Consider the following 21231-nt stretch of genomic DNA (forward strand, 5'->3'; position numbering starts at 1 on the left):
TTCTGTCACACCTTCTACGTGACTGCATCCACATGCTGGGCCCAGGACAGGTCATCTGAGATGTTAATGCCCAGGAATTTGAAGCTGCTGACTCCCTTCACCTCTGACTCACCAATGAGAACTGGCACGTTCACTTTCTGAAGTCTCCCTGACTCAGCCATCTTTTTATGGTAACAAGCTCAAAGCCCAGTAACCAGAACTGTCAAGAGGAGGGTGCACCTTGCTTTGGACCTGCTTCCATATTTAACCCAATTTTGGTGAACAAATGACTGAAAAACAGAAGTAAATATATTCAGAGAAGCTTAGAATGACCAGTTATGTTATACATTCGTCTTTCGCAGAACACAACTTCTACTGAATTAACAAATAATCTTTGTCACGCCAAATGCCCTGCCAATATTTCCTACTGTGGAATTTAATCATTACATGTGACAAAATACATTCCATTCTCATCAAACCGATTAACTTGGAACAATGAGTTCTCACTTTAGAGTCACTGCATCGGTTTGCAATTGAATCAATCCTGGTTGCAATGTGACCATGGTTCACTTCTTCCATTTCGTGTTTTTATCGGTATTCTGTTTTTATTTTACTGTTATTTTCTCTCCGTGTTTGGGACCCTTTCTGCCACTTCTTCATTCCACTGCATTGCACAACCAAACTAAATTACCAGAGAGTGGGAAGTGCCTGGAACACATTACCAGAGGTGGTAATGGAAGCAGATATGGTAGTGGCATGTAAGAGGCATGTAGACAGACATGTAAACATAAAGGGAATGGAGGGGTATGGATCGAGTGCAGGAAGGTGGGATTAGTTTCAGAGAAACAAAGGACTGCAGATGCTGGAATCTAGATGAAAAACACGTTGATGCTGGATAAACTCAGCAGGTCAGGCAGCATCTGTGGAGAAAAGCAGGCAGTCAACGTTTTAGGTCAGGACCCTTCTTCAGGACTGAAGGTAGATAAAGGGGAAGCCCAATATATAGGAGGGAAAAGCAGAGCAGTGATAGGTGGACAAAAGAGGGGAGGCAGGGTGGGCTCAAGCTGGTGATAGGTAGATGCAGGTAAGAGATAGTGATAGGCAGGAGCGGGGGAGGAGGGGAGAGCAGGTCCACCAGGGGATGGGTCAAAGGTAAGAAGAGAGAGGGAAAAAAAAGCCGGGAATGGGAAGAAGAGAAGAATCATGGTTGGGGGGAGGGGGGTTTGTGGGGAAGGGTGGTGGAGAGTACCTAAGGTGGGAGAATTCAATGTAGATGCCATTAGGCTGCAAGGTGCCATGACGGAAAATGAGGTGCTGTTCCTCCAGTTTGCGCTTAGAATTCTCCTGGCAGTGGAGGAGGCTGAGGACTGACATATCAGTGATAGTGTGGGAGGGGGAGTTGAAGTGACTGGCAGCAGGGAGATGCAGGTCACGGTTACGGACAGGACGCAGGTGTTCTGCGAAACGGTCACTTGGTCTGAGTTTGGTTAGTTTCTTTTGGCAATGTTAGCTGCACAGACGTCATGGGCCGTAGAGCCTGTTCCTGTGCTGCACTGTTCCATGTTCTGCGTCCTATATTCTCATAGAGACTCATAAAGAGATACAGCACAGGAACAGGCCCTTCAGCCCACTGAGTCCACACTAACCATCAACCACCCATTTACACTAATCCTGCTTTCTCATCAACTCCCCCCCAAAGTTCTACCACTCACCTATACACTGGGGGCAACTTACAATGGCCAATTAACCTAACAACCCGCAAGTCTTTGGGATGTGGGAGGAAACCAGAGCACCCGGGGGAAACCCAGGGGGTCATTCTCTCTTGTCTCCTCTTCCATCAGGCAGAAGATACAGGAGCCTGAGGGCATGTACCACCAGGCTCAAGGACACATTCTATCCCACTGTGATAAGACTATTGAACGGTTCCCTTATACGATGAGATGGACTCTGACCTCACGATCTACCTTGTTGTGACCTTGCACCTTATTGCACTGCACTTTCCCTGTAGCTGTGACACTTTACTCTGTACTGTTATTGTTTTTACCTGTACTACCTCAATGCACTCTGTACTAACTCAATGTATCTGCACTATGTAATGAATTGACCTGTATGATCAGTATGCAAGACAAGTTTTTGACTGTACCGTGGTACAAGTGACAATAATAAACCAATACCAATACCAATCCAACTCCACACAGACAGCACCTGAGATCAGGACTGAACCCAAGTCTCTGATGTTGGAGGGGGCAGCAGCTAGCTGGTAGAAGTCACAGGTTTGGGACATGCTGTTGAAGAAGCCTTGGTGAGTTGTTGCAGCATATCTCATAGATTTCTTATTTATTCATTTATAGGATGTTGCCTTCTCTAGCAAGACCACCATTTATTGCCCATCCTCAAATACACTGAGAACGAGAGGGTGGGGGCGTCACCTTTTGAACTGCTGTGATCCATCTCGTGATGTTAGTCCCATAGTGTTGCTAGCTGGTGTGTTCTAGGATTTTGACCCAACCACAATGATAGAATGGTGATATATTTCCAAGTTCTGGGAGATGTGTGAATTAGAGTTGTACCTGCAGGATGCAGTGTTCCCATGTGCCTGCTGTCATTGTCCTTTATGGTAGCTGAGGTCTTGGACTTAGGAGGTGCTGACGGAGTAGCCTGGGTGATTATTTGTAGTGCATTTTGTAGGTGATACACACTGAAAGCAGTGGGTACCAGTGGAGGCAGCAATTGTTTAGGATGGTTAATCAGATGTGATCAAAGTGGGCTGCTTTGTCCTGGATGGTACTGAGCTTGTTGAGAGTTATTGCAGGTGCACTCATCCGCCATAACAGGTCTACAGCAGATGCAAACTCACTGGCTTTTCATTCGGCTTTGGAGCATCTAGACAACAACCACACATATGTCAGGCTGCTGTTTATCGATTACAGCTCAGCATTCAACATCATCATCCCCTCAGTACTAATCAACAAGCTTCAAAACCCAGGCCTCTGTACCTCCCTCTGCAACTGGATCTTTGACTTCCTTATTGGGAGACCACAGTCAGTGAGGATCGGTAATAATGTCTCCTCTTCACTGACAATCAACACAGACACACCTCAAGGATGTGTGCTTAGCCCACTGCTCTACTTTCTCTACACTCATGACTGTGTGGCTAAGCACGGCTCAAAAGCCATCTATAAATTTGTCGGTGATGCCACTGTTGTTGACAGAATCTCAGATGGAGATGAGGAGGCGTACAGGAGTGAGGTAGATTGGTTGGTTGGGTAGTGTGGCAACAACAACCTCGCACTCCACTTCAGGTTCCTGGGCGTCAACATCTCAGAGGATCTAACCTGGGCCCAACACGTTGATGCAATCGTGAAGAAGGCGCGCAAGTGGCTCTACTTCATTAGAAGTTTGAGGAGATTTGATATGTCACCGAAACCTCTTGCAAATTTTTACAGATGTACAGTGGAGAGCATTCTGGCTGGTTACATGACAGCCTGGTATGGATGCTCCAATACACAGGATCGGGAAGGAGGTCCAGGAGCCTGAAGATCCACACTCAAAATTTTAGGAACAGCTTCTTCTGCTCCGCTATCAGATGTCTGAACGGTGCATGAACCCATGGACACTACCTCGATATTCCTCTTTTGCATATTTATTTATTTTAGTAACATTGTAATTTTTATGTCTTGCACTGTTTGTTTATTTTGGTAATTCATGGCAATTTTATGTCTTTGCACCGTACTGCTGCCGCAAAACGAACTTCACATCATTTAAGTCAATGATAATAAATCTGATTCTAACTCTGATCCTTGACAGACTTATGCAGCAATGTATACGGGTTGTCAAAATCCTCAGAATCAGGCTTATTATCACTGACTTAAGTGTCATAAAATGTGTTGGTTTGCAGCAGCAGTACAGTGCAAAGACATAAAATTACTATAAATTACAAAATAAATAAATAGTGCAAGAAAAGGAATAGCGAGGTGGTGTTCATGGGTTCATGGCCCATTCAGAAATCTGATGGCAGAGGGGAAGAAGCTGTTCCTAAATCGTTAGTGCAGGTCTTCAGGCTCCCACACCTCCTCCCCGATGGGAGTAATGAGAAGAGGGCATGTCCCGGATGGTGAAGGTCCTTAGTGATGGATGCCACCTTTTTGAGGCACCACCTCTTAAAGATGTCCTCAATGGTGGGGAGGGTTCTCATTGGCAGGGGGAATGGGTTTGAGCTGGACAATGGCACAGGTTCCCTCAGCGCATTGGTATTGGTAATTGGTTTATTATTGTCACATGGAGCGAGATGCTGTGAAAAACTTTGTTTTGCTTGGCAGCCATACAGATCATGCTATTCTGGTTACATCTAGGTAGAAAAAAGAAAACAGAATGCAGAATATAATGTTGCAGTTACAAAGAAAGTGCAGTGCAGGTCAACAAATAAAGTGCAAGGGCCACAAGAAGGTCGGTTAAGAGATCAAGAGTTCATCTCTTTGTGTATAAGAGGTCCGTTCGAGAATCTTTTAACAGTGGGATAGAAACTGTCCTTGGGTTTGTGTTCTCAAGCTTTTGTATGTTCTGTCTGATGGGAGAGGGTAGTGAAGAGACCGTCCGGGGTGGTAAGGGCCCTTGATTATGTTGACTGCTTTCCTGAAGCAGTGGGAAGTTTCGACAAAGTCAGCGGAGGGGAGGCTGGTTTGCGTGATGGACTGGGCTGCATTCACAACACTCTGCAGTTTTTTGGTCTGCAGATTGGGACGTGAATTGGTCACTGTAAATTGCCCGTAGTGTGCAGCGAGTGACAGAATCTGGGAAGAACTGATGGAAATGTGGGGAGAATAAAATAAAGATTCTGTTTCAGGGAAGTGGAGAGTATGCCATCACATTCCCGATTTGCGCTTTATAGATAGTGGAGAAAATTTGTGGTGTCACATTTTGAGTTACTCATCACAGTCTCTGTCCTGTTGTTAAGTTTGAGGTCAATGGCGATCTTCCAGGAAATGGTGGGAACAAAAAAATGTGGAGGCTGGAAATCTGAGAGGGAAAATCTTGGAAATACTCAGCAGTTCAGGCAATGTCTGCAGAAAGTCAGACACTTCGGATCCAAGACCACTCATCAGAACTGGAGGAAAGTGAAACAAATCAGTTTTCAGTCACAGAAAAGGCAGGGGATGGATGGGTAGAACAAAGAGAATATTCCTGATAGGGTGAGACCAAATGGGTTAAGGTATCAGTTAGAACCTGATTATGCTTCTATATCTATGTTATGTGTTGCCAATAGCAGGGCTGTGGAATATGTCCCCAGCGGGTCTGACTACACTAATGGAAGGAGAAAAACTGGGCCAAAATAGATGGCAGGTAGAAATGGCCAATTCTGATACAGGCAGAAAGAAAGAATGTGTTACCTAAAGTTGGAGAATTCAATATTGAGTCCGGAAGACTGGAATTTATCCAGACAGGTGTTTCGCCTCAAGCTTGCATTGGGTCTCACTATAACAGTGCAGGAAGCCACAGACAGACAGGTTAGTGTGGGACTGGGATTGAGAATTAAAGTGGCAGGCAACTGAAAGCTCAGGATCGCTCCCACGGATTAAATGAAGGTACTCTGTCGGGCAATCACCCAATCTCCATGTGGTTTTTCCAGTACAGAGGAGACCACATTGTGAACACCAGAGGCAGTAGACTAGATTAGAAGAAATGCAAGTCAAGTGCTGCTTCATCTGGAATGGCTTGGTCTGTGGACAATGGAAAGGAAGAGGTGAAAGGACAAGTGTTCCGTCTCCTGCAGATGGACCCTCTTGTTATCTGGTGCTCCAGATAAAAAGGCTTGTGCACCATTAGATTTTTTTGATTAGTTTTTTCATTTGTCCATGATAACATAGAACATAGAATATAAAACATAGAACAGTACAGCTCAGGAGCAGGCCCTTCGGCCCACGATGTTGTGCCGAACTAATTAAACTAGTAATTAAACACTTAACTAAACTAATCCCTTCTGCCTACACCATGCTCATATCCCTCCATTCTCTGCATATTCATGTGCCTAAGAGCCTCTTAAATGCCTTTATTGTATTTGCCTCCACCACCAACCCTGGCAGCGCATTCCAGGCACCCACACATCTCCTTTGAACTTACCCTCCCTCAACTTAAATGCATGCCCTCTAGTATTAGACATTTCAAACCTAGGAAAATGATACCAGCTGTCTACTCTGCCTATGCCTCTCTAAGCTAATAAGCCTGATTGGTCTCCCCTCAGCCTCCGCCGCTCCAGAGAATACAACCCAAGTTTGTCCAATCTCTCCTTATAGCACATGCCCTCTAATCCAGGCAGCAACCAGGTGAACCTCTTCTGCACCCTCTCCAAAGTCTCCACATCCTTCCTCTAATGGGGTGACCAGAATTGAATGCAATACTCCAGATGCGGCCTAACTAGAGTTTTATAAAGCTGCAACATGGCTTCCTGACTCTTGAACTTGATGCCTTGACTAATAAAGACAGGCATGCCATAGACTTCTTTACCACCCTATCAACCTGTGTAGCCGCTTTCAGGAAGCTACGGACGTGAACCCCAACATCTCTGTACATGTTACATCTCCTGCAGTTGGACCCTCTTGTTATCTGGTGCTCTGTACATCAACACTGATAAGGCTCTTGCCATTAACAATGCACTCTCCCTTTATGTTTGATCTCCCAACGTGCAATACCTCGCATTTGGCTGAATTAACCTCCATCTGCCATTTCTCTGCCCACATCTGCAACTGATCTGTATTCCGCTGTATCCTTTGGCAATTTTCTACACTATCCACAGCACCACCAATATTTGTATCTCCTGCGAACTTACTAACCCACCCATCTACATTTTCATCCAGGTCATTTATATATATCGCAAACAACAGAGGTCTCAGTATGGATCCCTGTGGAGCACCACTAGTCACGGACCTCCAGCCAAAATATGTCCCATCGACAACTACCCTCTTGCCTTCTATGGGCAAGCCAATTCTAAATCCAAACGGCCAACTCACTGTGGATCCCATGCATCTTAAACTTCTGGATGAGCCTCCCATGAGTGACCTTGTCAAACGCCTTACTATAATCCATGTCCACAGCTCTACCTTCATCAATCACCTTCGTCACCTCCTCGAAAAACTCAATCAAGTTAGTAAGACATGACTTGCCCCACACAAAGCCATGCAGACTGTCCCCTAAATTAGGCCATGATTTCCAAATGCTCAACTATCCTTAAGCATTCTCTCCAATAGCTTCCCTGTCACTGATGTGAGACTCACTGGTCTATAGTTTCCAATATTATCCCTATTTCCCTTCTCGAATAGTGGAACAACGTTGACTACTCAAAATATCAGCTGCTGATATTTTAACAATAAATAACTTGGGCCTTCCCCCATCATGTTTGGTCGTTCACTAGAAAAGTTGGAGATACGTGATGGAGATACAATACCATCTTCAGAAGTGTGATGGAATTCTCTCTGCTCTCCGAGGTGAGCAGCTGAAACAACACTCAAAAAGCTCAGCACTATCAGGACAAACAAAAAATACACCACTTGAGTCAAGGTGTTGATGGTCTCACCCTTTTTCAATACTTCTCTCAGTTGTCCATAGACTGCAGTTTTATCCTTTCCCCTGCATTGTTTCCATGGCAATGCCCCCTTTCACCCTTATTCCCCCTTATGTGGAAGCCATAGAGAGGGTGCAGAAGAGATTTACAAGGATGTTGCCTGGATTGAGGAGCATGCCTTATGAAAACAGATTGAGTGAACTCGGCCTTTTCTCCTTGGAGTGACGGAGGATGAGAAGTGACCTGATAGTGTATAAGATAATAAGAGGCATTGATCGTGTGGATAATCAGAGGCTTTTTCCCAGGGCTGAAATGGTGGCCACAAGAGGACACAGGTTTAAGGTGCTGGGGAGTAGGTACAGGGGAGATGTCGGGGTAAGTTTTTTTATTCAGACAGCGGTGAGCGCGTGGAATGGGCTGCCGGCAGTGGTGGTGGAGGCGGATACGATAGGGTCTTTTAAGGGACTTTTGGATAGGTACATGGAACTTAGAAAAATAGAGGACTATGGGTAAGCCTAGTAATTTCTAAGGTAGGGACATGTTCGGCACAACTTTGTGGGCCGAAGGGCCTGTATTGTGCTGTAGGTTTTCTATGTTTCACTATTTTATTTAATCTGTTTGAGCTTTGCTGAAAGTGTGCAGAAGTATTTGGCTCTTTATGCAGCTACCTACCAAGAAAAGTGTGCTCATTTCACAGTTAACCCATTTGTCGGACAAAGATCCCCTCCTCTTACTGCATCCCTTGTAATAAACCCTCAGCCACCCCCTCCCCACCTCATAGCACTGTGAAACAAACCTGTGCTGAAACTTTGTGTTTATCCAAAACTGTATGCTTTAGCTGGCTTCATATTGACCCGAGACCTCCGATCAGTGTCAGTGAGATATGATATGCCCTGGAGATAAGCCATTAGAACCCTGTCTACTGAGGGGGAAACTATTCCTCTACAACTGGTTCAGATTTAAATAGTAATGGGGCCACCAAGAGACACACCCAGGAATGTTGCTTTAATAAGGGTGGAGGAGATATATTCCACCCAGTGGAAAGTTTCAGGAATATGAAACCAGGATTACAGGAACAGAAGTAGACCATTTAGCACCTGAAACCCTTTCTGGTTTTCATCAAAATTATATCTAATCTATAAAAATTAGAAAAAAGGATCAAGATATTAGAAACCCAAAGGTAAACCAGAAACTGCTGGAAACACTCAGCAGGTCAGGCAGCATCTGTGGAGAGAGGAACACAGTTAATGTTTCAGATCTGACGAAGGGTTTTCAACCTGAAATGTTAATTCTTTTTATCTCTTTCCACAATGATAACTGATCTATGATCTAACTTGGTATAGCCAACCTCAGCTAAATAAATATGATATATAAAGTTCTATATCAGTCTCAGATTTAAGATTACCAGTTGATCCAGTACCAATAACCAATAGGGTTGGAGAATTCCAAATGTCCGTCCCCCTCTCCTTGTGGAGAGTTTCCTAATTTTACTCCCGAAGGGACAGGATCTAAACTTTAGACTGAGCCCTCTACCTCTCCCTCATCACCCTCGTCTTATACCAATGAACCATTGAAATTCATTACTGCAGTGCCAGAAATACCACACAGGTGCGACAGAATCTTGAACTCTGCCTACGAATTTCAATTCCATTGATTTCATTTTCAGGGTCAAAGCACAGTATACAGCACCAACTCTAACCCATGTTTAACACCATTGACCTGAGATAAATATCTAGTATTTCTCTACCTAGTTCCCCTTAATGCAAAGTAATCCTCATTCAAATCATTCCTTAACCTTACAAATTCCATGGAAGACAGGCTTCGTTTATATGATTTCTCCTCACAATTTAATACGGGGTCCAGGTATCACGATAAGTTCAGCAGGCACTGCTCACTGGTTTCACTTTAGCTGGGAGTCAGAACCGACTTTCTCAACTGCACACACTTAAGTAGCTTAGCATCAACATCCAAGATGTGGTATAACAACCCAAAATGGTTTCAGTCTATTGGGAGACATGCCAAATGTTTTAAGTAAGGCTTTAGTCTCTGTTCACAAGCCTAGTAATATGAGCTTTTCAGTCTGTGACACTTGAGACGCAAATATTTAATGCACTTATATGTTAGTTCTTTCTCTGCTATTTGAGTGGAAGTATTAACCCGTCTGAACCTGTGTTGAAGCAACAGAATGGTATGCCAACATTCTGTTTTTGCTAGTTGGCAGCACTAATGGTAGTGTCCAGCTCTTAGTGTCAGAAAAATAAAGAGCTCAGTTTTAACTCCCATACCCATCAGAAAGTTTTGGGAATTTAAATATCGGGATATTCTCTCCACTGACAGCACACAGTGGCTGCAGTGTGTATCATCAACAAACTGCAGTTACTCACCCAGGCTACTCTGACAGCATCTCCCAAACTTGCCACTTCTCCCACCGATAAGGAAAGGCAGTAGACGCAGGGGAACACCACCACCTGCAGATTCCTTTCCAAGTCCTAGAGGGCATAGAGAGGGGGAAAGTTTAAAGGGGGAAAGGGCATGCATTTAAGGTGAGAGGGGGTAGGTTCAGAACAGACATGAGGGGTAAGTTTTTTACTGAGAGAGTGGTGGATGCCTGGAATGCATTGCCTGATAGGGTGTTGGAGGCAAACTCACTGGGGGTTTTTAAGAGGGGCTTGGATGGGCACATGAATGAGAGGAAAATAGAGGGATATGGGCATTCTGTAGGTAGGAGGAAATAGCTATGTCGTTACAACATTGTGGGCTGAAGGGCCTGTTCTGTGCTGTACTGTTCTAGGTTCTATGAGATTTATGAGGCAAGTTTTTTTATAAAGCTGTCGGTAGGTGCTTGGATCGCACCGTGAGGAGTAGAAGCAGATACAATAGCAATGCTTAAGAAGCATTTACACAGAAACATGGACAGAGAATAGAGGGATCTGGACCATGTGTAGGCAGATGGGATTAGTTTAAGGGCAGGCACAGTAGTATGGTGGTTAACATAATGCTACTACAGTGCAGGCAACCTGGGTTCAATTCCTATTGCTGTCTGTAAGGAGTTTGTACGTTCTCCCTGTGTCTACGTGGGTTTCCTCCAGGTGCTCTGGTTTCCTCCCACATTCCAAAATCGGACGGATTAGGAAGTTGTAGGCATGCTATGTTGGCGCTGGAAGCGTGATGACACTTGCAGGCTGCCCCCAGAACACTCTATGCAAAAGATGCATTTCACTGTGTGTTTCGATGTACACATGACCAATAAAGATATCTTAACTTAAATTAGCATCATGGTCAGCACAGACATTGTGGGACGAAGGACCTGTTCCAGTGATCTATGTCCCATGTTCTAAGTCACTCACCATCCTGCCTTCAATGTCACTGGGTCTAATCCTGGAACTCCCTATCCAACCGCACCGTGGGAGCGCCTTCACCAGAAAGACTGCAATGACTCAAGAAGACCACTCACCACCAGCTTCTCAAGTAATTAGGGATGGCCAATGAATGCTGGCTTTGAAAATGACACTAACTGCTTCAAAAAAATTAATAAATAAAAAAATTCCAGCAACTCAACCTCACTTCCAAAGATTTAAATTATTAAAAATGTTTATCAAACCATTGATGGGGCTCCTGTAAAAGATAGCTGAGTCCTGGCAGGCATTCTGATCTTGATGGCTCTTCTCCCAATCATGTCCTGGGGTCTCCTTCTAAACATTGGCTGCAGAAACCACCTCCACAAGCTCCCCAGCTGTGAACCTCCCTCTGAATATATCTGCTACCTCTCACCGGACTGGCGATTGGCTACTGGAGAACGCACTGTTAATTCTGTGACAGTCTGCTATAATAATTGCAATGGCCTCTTTGCCTCTGATCTTCATCCACCATTTCTCCCTTCCACCCCGCCCCAAGTCTGACCTCTATCTCACGTTTTTAATAGTGGGCCAAGAACTCAACCAATTTTGGGATAGTTTAGCAACAAGAAAAGACACTGCTTTCTAATAGCGAGCCTGGAACGACGATATTCTTTCATCTAACTATTTAATCCTTAAATCCTAACTGAAACTTCCAATATAGCCTGTAAGGGGAAATAAAAATGGATGTGAAGTGAATTTCTGATAGCAACTAGCATAAAATAGCTTTAGGATAATATGCATCAGTTTCCAAATGAAACATCACGTTCACCTCCTGACAGCTGGTCAGTATCTCTAGAACATCTGGCTTCTTATTGGTTTTCTAAAGTATCCCTCAGTAGTCATATCCAGTCTGCCAGCACAAGGGTTAAAAGAAAAGCTGCAAAAGTCACAGCAAACTTTTTGGGAGAGTCACATATTGCGAATAGTTTCCAAAACAAAAACTGCCCAAAAGGAGGGAAAGAACATATTAATCTTCTCATTAGGGGACAGAAGTACTTTTGTGGAATAGCACAGGAAATCTGGTTTACCGCAGAACTTATCTGCTGAGAGCAACAACTGCTTGCATTTATATAGGGCCATTTAACAAAGGCATTGGTCTCATGATACTTCACAGATGTGCTATCAATAAAAGTCTGACACTGAAGCACATACACAGGAATACAATGAAGAGACCACAATCTTGGTCTAAGAAGGAGGTTTTAAGGTGCATCTGAAATGAAGAGACACAGGAACATAGGAAGGGAGAAGGCTATTGAAACCCCATGAGCCTGTTTGGTCATTTAATGATATCACCATTCATCAGTGATGTGCTCCATACATCCACCTTTCTCCAATGTCCTGAATCACATTTGGTTAACAAAAATCTATAAATATCAATTGATCCATCATCAGTTGATCCATAGGTCATGAAGACATATGGGACTGAAACAGAACCTTTGGCCTACCAAGTCCATGCTGACCATCAAGAATACATTTGCACTAATTCTACACTAATCACATTTTATTCTGTCCCCATTCCCATCAATTGCCCCACATACTGGGGGCAATTTACAGTGGCTGATTAACCTAACAACCCTCATATATTTGGGATGTGGGAAGAAACAGGAGCACCCAGAGGAAACCCACGTGGGCCTGAAGAGCGAGTTTTGGGAGTTATGAGAACAAGATTCCCGGATGGTATGTTGCCTCCCAGGTGCCAGGGTCAGATATGCCTCGGATTGAGTCCACAGCATTCTTAAGGAGGAGGGAGAGCAGCCAGAAGTCATGGTACAAATTGGTGCCAATGACATAGGTAGGAAAAGGGATGAGGTCCTAAAGAGGGAAGAAAGGGAGTTAGGAAGGAAGCTGAAAAGCAGGACCTCAAGGGTAGTAATCTCTGGATTGTTGCCTCTGCCACGCGCCAGTGAGGGTAAGAATAGGAAGATATGGCAGACAAACGCATGGCTGGTGCAAAGAGTAGTGTTTCAGATCTGTGATCACTGGATCTATCTTCTGCGGTAGATACGACCTGTACAGAAGAGACAGGTTATACTTGAACTTGAGAGGGACCAATGTCCCTTGCTGGCAGGTTGCTAGAGCTGTTGGGAGGGTTTAAACTAAGTTGGCAGGGGGATGGGAACCAGAATGTTAGATTAGTTGATGGATCAGTTTGTGTAGAAATAGATGCAATGTGTACAGAGAAGGTGAGAAAGGATAGGCAGGGGACGAGGCATAAACGCAGTCAGTTAGATGGATTGAAATGTGTTTAATTTAATGCAAGAAGTGTGAAGAATAATGTGATGAACTAAAGCACGGATCAGTACATGGAATTACGATGTTGTGGCCATTACAGAGACTTGGCTGTCACAAGGGAAGGAGTGGCTGCTTGAGGTTCCGGGGTTTAGATGTTTCAAAAGAGAGAAGGAGGGAGGTAGAAGGGGTGGGGTGGCATTGCTAATTAGGGATAGTATCACAGCTGTAGGCAGGGAGGACATCATAGAGGGATCATCTATTGAGTCAGTGTGAGTGGAAGTCAGAAACAGGAAGGGAGCAATCACTCTATGGGAGTATTCTATAGGCCCCCAAATAGCCACTGGGACACAGGGTTGTTGTCATGTCATGGTTGACTTCAAATTTCAGAATATTGATTGGCACCTGCTTAGTGCAAAAGGGGCAGAATTTGTTAGCTGTGTACAGGATAGATTCCTGACACAGTATGTAGACAAGCCGACCAGAGGAGAGGCCATGCTGGATCTGGTACTGGGCAATGAACCTGCGTACAGTGACAGATTCTCAATAGGCAAGAATTTCGGGGATAGTGACCACAGCTCCCCTGACCTTTAGCATTAGCCATGCACAAGGATAGGAGAAGACATTATGGGGAAGTATTTAATTGGGGGGGAGCAAATTACGATGGTATTAGGCAGGAACTTGGGAGTGTTGATTGGGAACAGATGTTCTCTGGTAAATGCACTGCAAAAATGTGGAGGTTGTTTAGGGATCACTTCCATGGGGTTCTAGATAGGTTTGTCCCACTGAGACAGAGAAAGGATGGCAGGGTGAAGGAACCATGGTTAACAAGAGAGGTGGAAGGTTTAGTCAAGAGGAAGAGGGATCTTATTTAAGATTTAGGAAGCAAAAATCAGTCAGGGATCTTGAGAGTTATAAGGTAGTCAGGAAGGAGCTTAAGAAGGAACTTAGGAGAGCTAGAAGGGGGCATGAGAAGACCTTGGCAAGTAGGGTTAACGAAAACCCTAAGGCATTCTACATATACATGAGGAACAAGAGGATGACGAGGGTGCGGGTAGGACCACTCAGGGATAAGGGGGGAAAATGTGTCTGGAGACGAAGGAGGTAGGGGAGGTCCTGAATGAATACTTTGCTTCAGTGTTCACTGAGGAGAGGGACTTAGATGAAGGGGAGGTTAGCGTAGAATAAGCAAATGTGTTGGAGTATGTTGAGGTTAAAAAAGAAGCAGGATTGGAGCTACTAAAAAGCATTAGGATAGATAAGTCCCCGGGGGTGGATAGGATGTACCCCAAGGTACAATGGGAAGCGAGGGAAGAGATTGCTGGAGCGTTAATGATGATCTTTGAGTCCTCCCTGGCCACAGGAGTGATACCGGAGGATTGGAGGATGGCAAACATTGTTCCATTGTTCAAGAAAGATAAAAGGGATAATCCTGGGAATTATAGACCAGTTAGTCTTATGTCAGTGGTGGGCAAGCTATTGGAAAGCATACTTAGGGACAAGATTTATGAGCACTGGAGATGTATAGTCTTATAAGGAATAGTCAACATAGCTTTGTGAAGAGCAGGTTGTGCCTCATGAGCCTAATAGAGTTTTTGACAAGACAGATTGATGAAGGTAGAGCAGTGGATGTGATATATACAGATCTTAGCAAGGCTTTTGACAAGGTTCCCCATCGTAGGCTCATCCAGAAGATCATGAGGTATGGGATCCATGGAAAATTGGCTGTGTGGTTTCGGAATTGGCTTGCCCACAGAAGGCAGAGGGTGGTTGTAGAAGGGGAGCATTCGACCTGGTGTTCAGTGACGGGTGGTGTTCTGAAGGGATCTGTTCTGGGACCACTGCTCTTTGTGATTTTTATATGTGACTTGGATGAAGAATTGGAAGGGTGGGTTGGTAAGCTTTCAGATGACATGAATGTTGGTGGTGTAGTAGATAGTGCAGAAGGTTGCAGAGCTGGGCAGGGAAGTGGCAGATGGAATTCAATCCGGAGAAGTGTGAGGTGATACACTTTGGAAGATCTAACTTGAAGGCAGAGTACATGGTTAATGACAGAGTTTTCAGCAGTGTGGAGACCAGCAGTGTGGAGAAACAGCGAGATCTTGGGGTTCTAGTACGTAGATCCTTCAAAGTTGCTGCGCAAGTTGATAGGGTGGTTAAAAAGGCGTATGGTGTGCTGGCCTTCATTAGCTGGGGGATTGAGTTCAAGAGCAGAGAGATAATGTGGCAACTCTATAAGACCTTGGTTAGAACACATCTGGAATATTGTGTTCAGTTCTGGTCACCACATTATAGAAAGGATAAGATAAAATATCTTTATTAGTCACATGTACATCGAAACACACAGTGAAATGCATCTTTTGCGTGGAGTGTTCTGGGCTCAGCTTTGGAGAGGGTTCAGAGGAGATTTACAAGAATGCTGCCTGGATTGGAGAACACATCTTATGAGGAGAGGCTGAGCAAATTAGGGTTTTTCTCCTTGGAGAGACAGAGGATGAGATGAGACTTGATAGAGGTATATAAGATTATGAGAGGCATAGATAGAGTGGACAGCCAGCATCTTTTCCCTTGGGCGGCAATGGCCAATACTGGAGGTCACCCGTTTATGGTGCATGGAGGAAAGTTCAAGGGGGATGTCAGAGGTAGGTTTTTTACAGAGTGGTGGGTGCCTGGAATACACTACCAGTGGGGGGTGGTAGGGGCTGATACGATAGGCACATGGATGAAAGAAAAATAGAGGGTTATGAGAGGTGGAGGGAGGATAGATAGAATGAGGATAAGGTTTATATAGGTCAGCACAACATCGTGGACCAAAGGGCCCATACTGTGTTGTAGTGTTCTATGTTCTATGTCACAGAGAAAACATGCAATCTCCACACAGACAGCACAAGGATCGAACCTAGGTCACTGGAGCTGGAAGGCAGATGTGCCACTGTGCCATTGAATGTGAGTTCCAAACTTTTACCATCACCTGTATGCAGGTGTTTCCTAACTCAGCCAGCTTTCACTTCACAACTATGCCCCTATTCCTAGTCTCTCCACCTTGTAGAAATACTTTCAAACCATCTGATCAGTACTGCTTAGTATCATCAACCAAAATATTCCTTACTCTTTAAAATTACAGGGATTACTACTCAAGATTATATACAGCTATCCCTCAAGTGAAGAGAGGGATGTATTCCTGGAAAGCATTTCATTAAGCAAACTTCTGTAAGTCACAAAGGCTGAGAGAAATGCACTATAGGTGAAGAGTGGTGTGCTATTTGTTAACGTGAAAAGTAGCTTTGTAAATTAACAGCACATACTCCAGAGTCAATGGCGTTAAAGTGAAAATTCAAAAGTCAAACAATCATCAATCAAGGAATTGCCTGTACTCTCCCCTCATAAGATAACCAATGAGTTGGGTTTACAGAATAAAATTTAAAAAAGCTGCAGATGCTAACAATCTGAAATAAGAGCAGCAAGTGCTTGAAGCACTCTGTGGGTTAGGTAGCAGTAGTGAAAAGAGAAACAGGGTTAATGATTCTAGTTAAAAACTAATTATAGAAGATCTGCACTTCTGTCAAGACCAATTTGTCCTTCCAAAGTTGTGGTGGACCGACCAGGTGTGGTTTAACCAGGGCCTTGTTTAGCTTTAGCTCTTGTAATAGAGCGCTCATAGCACTGAAGACCAGGGTGCAGTCCTGGCCTCAGTTGCTGTCTGCGTGGAGTTTGCACGTTCTCCCTGTGACCACGTGTGTTTTCCCTGGCTGCTCCAGTTTCCTCCCACACCTCAAGTCCATGCGGGTTAAAAGGTCAGCAGGCCATTGTAGATTGCCCCTAGTGGGTGGTGCTAGTAGAATCCAGGGGGGAATTGATGAGAATGAGACGAGACTAAAAAAAGGGAATAATATAGGATGGTTGATGGTCAGCACAGACTTGGTGGGCCAAAAGGCCTGTGTTTGTGCTGTATCCCTCTATGACTGTAATGCAGGAGATTAAATAAAATGAAAACACCTGAATATGGCAAACACACCTTATTCCATCTCAGGGAGGACCCCGTGATATAATATCCCTCATGGGGAGTGTTTGAGGTAAGGTAAGAGGCAGAGGAAGCCATTAAACCAGTGCATGTATTGGCGAAACACAAAGGCAAAAGTGCTGGATAATGGAGGCCATGTCTTCATGAAGGTTTATTTACAAAGTACCTCACAAACTACTCACATGTTGCATCTTTAAGACTTGCTGAAGGATGAATGTTCCATGTTAATGTGCTAATATTATACTGTTGAGGAGCAAGCACACCTCTTGACCCTCCTATCCAATAGGATCACAAGAGCTGGAGAGAACAGTATGTTCCAAACCTAGATATGCATTACAATATGGAAACGGACAACTTACCAAGGTTACAATGCACTTCTTTACGCTGACAGTAAGCAAATACACTTCACTTCTACAGTTCCATGAGGAAAACCACAAACCATGTTATATAATAAAGAAATAATATTTATTTAGCACCGTGTTGTTCCACGTCAATGTGAAGTCATTTCTATTAACAGTGAATTGAACTTCCTAAGCTAAACAACACTTATGCACACTGCACCTTTCTGATAGTAATTGATTCCAGAGCCAACACTTAAGGTTAACTTATTTCCAACATAGAAATCTATAAATCACTGAGCAGGGTTTCCCTATCCTTATTCCAAATTAACACCCACATTCACAAGGATTTCCCTTGCCTCCTTCACTTATCAGGCTGGTCAGGTGTTGCTTGTGTGTGCTTTGCTCCCTGGTTAGTTCTCTCTGCTCGCTAATAATTGGAATGTCTCAAGAGCAGGAGAGAAGATTGGATAAAACAGGAATAATGGCCGCTTTGGGTATTTACAAACTTTTATGTTATTGAAAGAAGGTAAAATTGCAGCTTGCAACAAGTTGCCAAAATTGAGGAAGGTAAACAGCTTAAGAGATGAAGTAAATCCAAGAACAGGCATTTCCCATGATAGGATTTCATTTTTGAAAGTTCAGAGCAGCATCCCCCAAACAATAAATAAGAAGAAATTGTGAAGGCCCTTGCAGAGATATTTGCTTCATCATTAGCCACTGGTGAAGTTCCTGAAGACTGAAAGGTGGCTAATGTTGTTTCGTTGTTTAAGAAGGGTAGCAAGGACAAGCCAGAGAACTACAGGCCAGTCAGCCTGACATCAGTGGTGGGGAAGTTACTGGAGGGAATTCTGAGGGACAGTATCTACTAGCATTTGGATAGACAGAGTCTGATTAAGGGGAGTCAGCAGGGCTTTGTGTGTGGGAAGTCGTATTTGACAAGTCTTTTAGAGTTTTTTGAAAAGGTAACCAAAAAGGCATATGAGGGTAGGGCAGTGGATATTGTCTATTGGACTTTAGCAAAACCTTCAACAAGGTCCCGCATGGTAGGCTGGTCTGGAAGGTTAGGTCCCATGGAATCCAAAGAGAGCCAGTTAGGTGGATTCAAAATTGGCTTGGGGTAGGAAGCAGAGGGTGGTGGTTGAAGGTTGTTTCTTGGAATGGAGGCCAGTGACTAGTGGTGTGCTGCAGGGGTCGGTGTTGGGACCCTTGTTATTCATTATTTATATAAATGGCTTGGATGCGAATGCACAAGGCTTGATCAGTAAGTTTGCAGATGATACAAAATTAGGAGGTGTTGTTGATAGTGAAGAAGGTTATGGTAGATTACAGTGGGATCTTCATCAGTTAGGGAAGTGGGCCAAGGTGTGGCAAATGGATTCCAACACAGATAAGTGTGAGGTGATGCAGTTTGGAAAGTCAAACCAGTGTAGGACTTATACTATGAATGGTAGGACACTAGGGAGTGTAATGGAACAGAGGGACCTAGGAGTACAAGTGCATAGTTCGTTGAAGGTGACGTCACAGGTAGACAGGGTGGTGAAGAAGGTCTTCAGCACACTGGCCTTCATCAGTCAGGGCACTGAGTATAGGAGCTGGGACATTATGTTGCAGTTGTATACGCTTAGGGTGAGAGGGGAAAGATTTAAAAATTTAATTTTAAAAATTTAAAAAGGACCTGCGGGGCAATTTTTCATGCAAATGATGGTGAGTATATGGAATGAGCTGCCAGAGGAAATGGTTGAAGCAGGTACAATAGCATCATTTAATAAGCAACTGGATAGGTGCATGGAGGGGTGGAGCTTGGAGGGATATGGGCCAAACACAGGAAATTGGGACTAGTTGGGTGGGAACTGTGATTGGCATGGATTGGTTGGGCCAAAGGGTCTGTATCTGTGCTGCATTGCTGTATGAATCTATGACTCTATAACTCCCTACTGTGATGGGGTACTTTTACCACAAGGACTTCAGCGGTCAAGAAGGTGACTCAACCAAGTTGGGTGACATAGTGGCACAGTTAGCAGAGCTACTGCCTCACAGCTCTAGTGACCCAGGTTCAAATCTGACCTCTGGTGCTGTCTGAGTGGAGTTTGCATGTTCTCCCTGTGACCGTATGAGTTTCCTCCCACACCCCAAAGACATGGTAGGTTAGTTGGCCACTGTAAATTCACCCATATGTGCAGGTGAGTGAGAAAATCTGGCAGATGTTGCTGGGAATATGGGGAGTGTAGGAGTGTAAAATGGAATGAGTGTAGGATCAGTGTAAATGGGTGCTTGATGGTTGGCTGAAGGGCCTATTTTCATGCGTCTGACTTTATGACTCAAAGCTGCCTTCTCAAGGACTATTAGGGATGCAGAATAAATGCCCAGATCTGTACAAATAATAAATAAAAACTCAGTTCTTAGCTCTGGATAAGGAGGCAGTAGCTTGGCTGCCAGATTTTCCCCCATCACATTGAAAGAACAAGATAGCAGAGAACAAAATATCCCTTGTTGCCCAGGTATAGTGTAACCATCAGATGGGGTTATTTGGAATCATTACATCAGCAAGAGGAAGGAGAAATCAGGAAGGAAAGGAGAACCCTCAGTGGAAAAGGAAAGAAAATTACTACATCAACCCTCAAAGGAGGAAGGGATGAAGCAAATAATTCCAGTGAAAATTTCAGTTCAAACCATTCATGCTGCAAATGAATCTGCAGACTGACTCGTGTTCCTGGCCAAGATATTAGCTCTGCTCAGGAGTTCTGTGCCTTGCATCCACTCACTGAATCAATGCCTCCTTTGTCCTGTGCTGCATGTAGTGGTGTTCATTTGAAGCATTTATTGATACCAACAAGAGTCTAATTGTTTAAGAATGCGTGCACTCAGCCATTCACTTTCTGCCTGGTGACAAGTGGATTTGAAAGATACTTTTTGTCTATTGTTGAAGAACCAGTTCTTCAAATTTAAAGAGATTCTCTTCCTTCTGCACTGACCATGCCTGACACACAGTTTCATGTGTTTGCAAACACCAAATGGGCTAAAGCAGCATCAATATATAGTGCCACTAAGGACATCTTCAAGAGGTGGTACCTCAGGAAGGTGGCATCCATCACTAAATCTGATTTTAACTCTGATTCTTGACAGATTTATGCAGCAATGTATACGGGTTGTTGGAATCCTTAGAATCAGGCTTATTATCACTGACTTATATGTCATGAAATTTGTTGTTTTGAAGCAGCAGTACAGTGCAAAGATATAATATTACTATAAATTACAAAATAAATAAATAGTGTAAAAAGTTGCAATAACAAACGAGCGTTCATGGGTTCATGGACCATTCCGAAATCTGATGGCAGAGGGGAAGAAGCTGTTCTTAAATCATTAAGTGTGGGTCTTCAGGCTCCTGTACCTCCTCCTCAATGGTAATAATGAGAAGAGGGCATGTCCCGGATGGTGAGGGTCCTTAGTGATGGATGCCACCTTTTGAGGCACCGCCTTTTGAAGATGTCCTCGATGGTGGGGAGGGTTCTCATTGGTGGGGGGAATGGGTTTGAGCTGGACAATGGCACAGGTTCCCTCAGCACATTGGTATTGGTAATAGGTTTATTATTATCACATGTACCAAGATACAGTAAAAAAAACTTTGTTTTGCTTGACAGCCATACAGATCATGCTATACTGGTTATATCTAGGTAGAAAAAAGAAAACAGAATGCAGAATATAGTGTTG

This window comes from Pristis pectinata, chromosome 11, assembly GCF_009764475.1.
Source record: "Pristis pectinata isolate sPriPec2 chromosome 11, sPriPec2.1.pri, whole genome shotgun sequence".
Lineage (NCBI taxonomy): Eukaryota > Metazoa > Chordata > Chondrichthyes > Rhinopristiformes > Pristidae > Pristis > Pristis pectinata.